The sequence below is a fragment of the Macrobrachium rosenbergii genome, chromosome 51 (assembly GCF_040412425.1).
Source record: "Macrobrachium rosenbergii isolate ZJJX-2024 chromosome 51, ASM4041242v1, whole genome shotgun sequence".
Lineage (NCBI taxonomy): Eukaryota > Metazoa > Arthropoda > Malacostraca > Decapoda > Palaemonidae > Macrobrachium > Macrobrachium rosenbergii.
The window spans coordinates 22,002,805-22,010,299 of record NC_089791.1 but is presented as its reverse complement, the minus strand read 5'-3'; the positions used below and the strand labels follow the sequence as shown (position 1 = coordinate 22,010,299).

The window sequence follows — 7,495 nt, the reverse complement described above, 5'->3', positions numbered from 1 at the left end:
TGGATTTGGTATTTCCTGCTAAAACAGGTGATTGCTGTCCATTTGTAATTTATACTTGAATACTGAATTATATGCTGAAGAAATACTTCATGTACTTAGCATTTTCCATTAGCTTTTACAAAAGCCACCTATCCTATGTATTACACACATGTAACTGTATATGTATGTATGCATTATATATGTGTTATGTATAATATGAAAAGTGGTGCCGCCCCCATGGAATTTTCTGGATCCGCTAGTGCATTCTACATAGTACTACTGTTTATACGGTACTAATCTATGTAATTTTGTTGTTCTCAGGAACACCTCCAACTTGACAGTACTCAAAACCAATTTGTTAGCCTTACCTCTTTCACTGGAAAAAATTAATCTCACCCAGCAAAATTTTTTCCGAATAATTTCCTCTTTCTCGGTTATACTATTTTCCATTCTTTCCATGCATATGGAACTTATCAACTGTGGTACAGTATTTCTGTTATTTTGCATTCAAATCATTTAGCTCACACTGCCCTAGAGAAGTTAGTTTTCACTCAACTCTCCTTCGTAATCAAACCAGACTGCCAGTGTTGTACAGTTTTTATCCTGCTGTTTAAGTTTGCATCACAGAACTATAGAGTTAATACATTTTTATTTTCAAGTGTCTCCAGAAATGTTCTTTGAGTTATATTCCTCTTGCCACAAACTTTTATGCAAGAAGCAGTCACACTTTGTTCTCCCTAGTTTTGCAAGCATTGCCCTAGACATTTTTTTGCACTTAGTAGCAAAACGTTCAGGTTTCCCTCCCCAAATATTCCCACTTTACTAACATATCTTCTCACCTATATCACTAAGATATGCAGCCAAAATTTTATTAAGTGTCTTTTTCATGGTTTATTTTTATAACAGTTATACTATATCATTTATAGGCTGAGATCTCCACATTTGCTTTTGCAATACTAGTTATACTGTATCAGAAATAGGCTGAAATTTCCATGCCTAGATCATTTGGTGAAATTTATAATACACTAAGTGGCAATGTTGCACTTGTATGATTCCCAGCGACTTGTTTATCATTTTTACTTTATTCCATCTGAAAATTGTGTTAGTGTACCTTTCATTTTCATTTTTTACAAGTTTTTCCCCTGATAAGGATTCTTATTCTGACATCTTGTTTTCCTCAAGCTTTTCATGCAGTTTCGGACTTGGCTGCCTATGTCCCTCATGAGTGCCTTGCCTGTTGGTGTGCTCGCGCTGCAGCTGGTCTGCTCATCAGGTAAAGATCAGTTTCTCTCTATAGCTTCTGACGATTTGTGAAAAATCAAATACCCACAATGATCCTCATTGTTTTTGCCCCCTCTAGAAGTATAGTTTGCAGGTTGGTCCTTAATATCTCGTAATCTCGTGAGCCAAGAATAAACGATACTTTTACAAATGCATCTGTTATCTAACAATGGATTTTTGAATAATGCTAATTCCCATTTCTTCATATCTATGGCTAACTGGGCCATAAAAGAAAGTGACAAAACATCTTTAAAGGGTTGTAACCTATAGAGGCCTTTTGTAAGTTATGTAGCATTCCATAAGACTTGTGTGATTTTGAACGCTTATTTTCGCTCATGATTGGATTGGATTTCCTTTTAGTATCAGATGAAAAGCTGTCCATCTCATCAAATACCCGGCTCATTTTTGTAATTTATGAGAGTAACCTTTAATTTTTCTTGCCCTTTATCTTTTTAATATTGTTTTGAATACTGCTTTATATCACCTGTGGCATTACACAGAGTTTGTGAACTCGAGAAGCATGTTGTTCTTTCTCTAAGTTAAGTATTTGACTTTTAGATTCTGACGTAGCACTTTACACTCATCTGTTTCACAAGCTTTATCTTTAAGGCTTAAATGCAAATCATACATTAGTAAGACAGAAAAATCTCTTCAAGGAAAGTGTGATTTAAGGTCAAGAGAAAACACTCACTGAAATACTGAGCTGGCCACTGCGAATAAATGAATTTCTGTGACAATCAGTCATACGTAAAATCACTTCATGATTCATAATAGGGAAGGCTGCTTTTTTTTTTTTTTTTTTTTGTTCTTAAACTTGAGAAGCTTATCTGGGAAGTCATATATTGTTGGCAAATATTGTTTACTGACAAAAGGAATATCATACGTACATGATGCCCCTTGTTGGTGACGCTTAAATTCAACTCTGCAATTCCTGTTTTGAATAAAAAGCAAATGAAATTTCATGCAACTTAAAACAAAACGTCTGTTGTCTCTATTTCATTTACAGAACTTTGGTCTCTCCACGACCTTATTTCAATGAAGACTGCTCCGAGGTAGTCTTCCAAGAAATCGGTTTCCTTAACATTACAACTCGTTCATTTCAATCACAGATATGTCATTAAAGGCTGTTCCAGTAATATATTGGTAATAATACCCTTTCAAAACTCGTTATCGATTCTTAAAGCTGGCGTCTAATAAACTTGAGCATCTCGATACCAGGCTTAGCCACTCTAGTAACGTCTATGTCAATGAAGGCAAAAGAACGCTTATTAACATCAGGACAGTTTCTAAATAAATCGTATCAATCGGGTTCCTTCCTGTATATTAATATATATCTTGAGTTTCAGAATAGCTTTAAGCTGTCAGTGATGTGGTCTCGGTTTGTGGGTGAAAGTGAAGGCCTGAATAATTTTGTAAATAACTGATAGTCTCATAAGCGTTGCGAGCGTTTTTGGGCCACTTACAGGTAATGAAAATCACATACAGTTTTCCACCTACTGTAACGAGTTTCTTGGGGAAAGGTAGAACCAAGCACAATATGAACCCTGAAGGGTGGAAGTTAAGTGCACAGTGACAGCGATCGATATCGGAGAAGTTTACCAACTGATCAAGTATCCCCCTCCATCGTCCATCCACCTGCACCTTTATCCTCTTTCGCTGCAACATTACATTCTTTGATTACATCAGATGCGTCTTTTACCATTATCCATGAAATTGGCTCCTAGTTGTAAGTACCTGGGGCTTCCCTGAAATCATTATCAGTCGTCGTTTATCATTATTGCAAAGTGGTCGTTTTTTTTCTGTGAATACTTTACATAATATATCTCGAAGTCATTCATTACTTACAACATTCGCGTCTATTATCGTCATTCGTGAAATCAGCTTGTAGGAAATTACTGAGGGTAATTTCAAATTACTTTTGCGTCCTGCGTAATTACATGAAATTTTCATTAATTTTCGTTCGCATGAAACTAAAAATCTTGAGAATTAATACTTGAATCATCGCCATTGTTTGAGGAGTTACACTTAATATAATAGGATTTATATGCTAATATTGTTATATAACAGTCGACCAGTACTAGGCCAACAAACGAAAGTGAAGAATGTTAAGAATAATTTACTGGATTTTTTGCACGGCTGAACGTTTCTTATCGTATTTAACCCCTCTACTATACCAAACAAAATGGATTGACTTAACTATCCATTGCTTGCTAAAAATGAAGGCTTCGAATTCTCTTTCTTTGTTCTTCATGATTCGTGCTTTCTTTTCCTCAAAGACCGGTTAAAGCCTATCTTGTCCATTTCACTTATTCTACGTTGACTTTGCTGTTTGAAAGGCCAGGGATTCGATCCCACCGTCCCGCACCAGTCGACCCATCTGTGAATGTGCATCAACGTTAGCCGAGTGCCAGAGAAAGGGCGGAGGCATAGCACCGTCATCCAAACCATGTTGAGAACTGAAAAGACGACACCTTCAGGCGCCACCTTCTTCAGTAAGGGGCTAATAATGGGTTCAACACGATCATTTTTCTTCCGCAAAAAAGAGCATCAATAACGGACCCCGTTCACACTCGGAAGCTCAAGCGTTCAAGACGAGTCGCCATGAGGCTGCGAAACACCTGTTGATCGTGGCGTTCTTAGAATATAATTGTATCTCAGAATCTCTGCAGAAGATAACCGATGAATATGTATACTTGTTTTTGTACACCTACTGTTTATCACTGTGCCAATTGAATTGAAAGTGTGCGTTGGAAGGTGTTAGTCCTCAAGCAATGAGAAATGCGTAGCAATATACCATTTTAGATAGAACCCTGTTTTGAAACTAATGTTTTGGTACTGAATTGCTAACAAACGGAGGAAAAATAATGTTTCTCTTAAAAGCCAAACCATTCGTTAGGGATTCTCATATCTTGAAAGTCGAAGGAAAGTTAATTTGCTTTTTTGCGATCAAATTCACGTTAAACACGCGGTCAAAATAAGGCACGGGTATCCAACAGCGTTAGAGAGGATGTCTGATTACGAACAGCGTTCCTTGCTTAGGTCAGTGTAAAACGAGCGTTGTCGAAGAAAGGCAGAGGTGATTGAATTCTGTCGAAGTAATCGAAGAGATCAAAGGCAGGAAAGTCCCCGCTGACAGAGGACCGTCGTCCCCAGCATGTCTGCTAACTCTCGCATAGTAAAAAAAAAAAAAATCATTGGCTGTGATGGAAATTACTTGTGGCGCGTTAACAGAACTTTAATTCCTTCTTTTTTTTATTCAGCTTTACTGATACTTTTTATCAACACTGAACTTGTAAGCATGCATAGTAAGTTCCTCTGTATGAACCATCTTGTGTGATTTACGTATAAGCCGAAAATTTCTGGTGGTACTCAGAGGATGCTTCTCGAATGATCAATAACTATTGACGGTATTGATGTGGAAAATTATTTGCTATTAACAATCACCCCCTTGCACAAGTATCAGTATTTACCCCAGTCATAATGACAATTCTTTTGAGGGAGAAAAATTAAATAATTTCATGTGCAGTCATAAAATACAAACAGGACTGTGACCAGTCTCGTTTTTTCTTTAAAACCACTCGTATTAGGTAAGTATATATATATATATATATATATATATATATATATATATATATATATATATATATATATATATACATATATATATATATATATATATATATATATATATATATATATATATATATATATACAGTATATATGTGTGTTATGTGTGTTTGTAACATTACTGGTTTCTTAAACCATATATGCACGTATATTTTTAAAGCCAGCGTGGCCTCCGAACTGCTCTTTTTTTCTCACTATTTTCTGGACGTTAATCACAATAAACCTCATGAAGGTGGCAAGTAAATACAGATGCTCGATACTTCTCAAGAAGATTCGGAATATCTTTGAAATCATTGCATATATGGCAGTACGAGCAAGTTTTTTTTTTTCTTTTTCTGTTGTTCTGAAAAGTATTTTTTTTTTTTTTTGCCACTCTTAGCACATGACATAAAATCAGAATATTTTAATGTTATACCTGTTTCATCATTACTGTACTTGGGGCTAATTGCACTTAATGCTCTTATAAAGCATAGATGTGAACACTTACTGTATTTCTTTACCCTGTTGCTTTGGCCAGAATAAGAATGTGCATAGGTAGGCATATTTGTAGGTTTTCTGTTCACACTATTTAAATTCACTTCTACCTCTGAGTGTTAGGCAATCTTAGGAACTTGGGAGTTAATGTAGCGTTGAAGAACGATAATACAATGGAACAAGCAGTTATAAAGAACCCTCCCGACAATATTAAAGAATTTTTATACCAAATCTCATGTAATCTATGTGGCAATATTTATATCTCTCCAACTGGAAAATTGTTGGAAAAGAGAAGAGAACAGCATAAAAATGCTCAAGATATGCTCAGGAGAAATGCAATTTCCGTTCACGTTAGTGAAAACAATCATGCCATCGACCTGACAGGGGCCAAAAAGATGGTTTGTTTTGTTCCAAAAATACGCTGGAAAGAAATATTACAAAAGTCCATCTTTATTAAGGAAACTTTTGTAAGGATATGAATATCAGCCAAAGATTGCAGAAACTCGTTCTATTGATTTCAAAATATAAATGTAAAATGCATAGATTTCAAGGAAAGCAGTTTATCCGGGCCAAGAGCCAAGATGTGAGACCACCCACATAGATACACCAAATTTGTAAACGGAGAACTGACTTCAAACGCTAATGAGTTTGGTGTTCCTCCCCCCACCCCCGCGCCTTTTTTTTTTTACTAATCAGGTGTGAATTTTTTCAGTTTGCTCTAAGCCCGTGTGTACTGTTTTTTTCTCTCTCTCACACACATGCTATATATATATATATATATATATATATATATATATATATATATATATATATATATATGTGTGTGTGTGTGTGTATATATAATGTGTGTGTGTGTGTCTAAACAGGAAATCTCGAATGGCCTTTTTGTACCCATTATAACTTTGGGAATGGCCAAGCTTTATGCCATTTCGTTAACCACAAAAACTGTTTGATATGCTTATTACAAAACGTGAATATATATACGTATATATAATATATATATATATATATATATATATATATATATATATATATATATATATATATATATATATATATATATATATATATATATACACACACACACATACAGGCTATGTAATACGTATATGCAAGTTTTTATTATGGGGATGTTAAAGAAATGCCACATAGCTTTGTTATTCCCAAAGTTATAATGGGCACAAAAAGCCTATTAGAGACCTGCTATTTGGGCATATCGTGGTGACAGGATCTCTGAAGAATGTCATAGACAATATTACTGTCATTTCATAACAAATGTAATATTACAGCGACATAATGCTATGGTATTCCAGCACAATATGCTGATTCATGTTATAGGTCTAATTCTAACCTAAATCAGCGAGGGCGCGCAAGGAATCAAAGGACAGCTTCCACGCCACGGCAAGTTGTGGGAAAGCGTTGGGTAACGAGACAACTTCACGAAAGACGCAGAAGCCGCAAGTAAAAAACGAACTGCGTAGAACAGCGTCCCTGACGCTTAATTATTCAAACGCCGGTGCGCTCATACGCAAAATGTCAAGTTTTTCCCGATGATTGTTTCCGCCCGGTCTACTTTCCGAAGTTTCCCAGGCGATTAGTCTGCTTTTGTTGGTATTATTATTATTATTATTATTATTATTATTATTAATAAAAAAAAAAAAGACGTGATGTTTTACTTAAGAATACTATTATTACAGAAGTCATCTTGAGAGAAAAATTACGATGTCGCTGAATCATCTTGTAATCACTGCATACTTGTCAGAAGACGAAATGATTCAAGGTCAGAGTGTTTTACACTTGCATATTTTTCAGTTAATATTGATTTCTTGTTTCATTATTTTTTATTGTAGTCAGTCATTACTTTTTTAATCGTTTCCTCCTCGTTCGGTAGTTCTATACTGTCTACTTGTCACCAGTAACAGCGGATACGCAAAACCGACGTTACAATTGAATTCCCATTTTCTTTAAGACACCTTGTTTTTCGTTCTCTTTCTCTTCCAAGTGTAAATACATTCCTTCATTTTACCGGAAGTCTAACCTGTCCCAATAAAATAGAGCGAGAAACAGCATTCAGGGCGTCTTGCCGATGAACAAAGGCTAATTGAAAAAGCAGAATTAGCAGATACAATGAGAA

The 7,495-nt window shown here is 35.5% G+C and overlaps 1 protein-coding gene across 2 annotated transcripts in view; it reads left to right on the top strand.

Annotated features, from left to right (window-relative positions):
- Nucleotides 1-2,811: 2,811 nt before the first annotated feature.
- LOC136833194 (mediator of RNA polymerase II transcription subunit 26-like) overlaps nucleotides 2,812-7,495 on the top strand; it is a 95,930-nt gene continuing 91,246 nt past the window's right edge. The window contains exon 1 of one of the 2 annotated variants that reach the window (XM_067095007.1): nucleotides 2,812-2,986. The gene's annotated coding sequence lies outside the window, so the exon portion shown is untranslated. The remainder of the gene's footprint in view (nucleotides 2,987-7,495) is intronic. The other variant, XM_067095004.1, reaches the window with a different exon arrangement.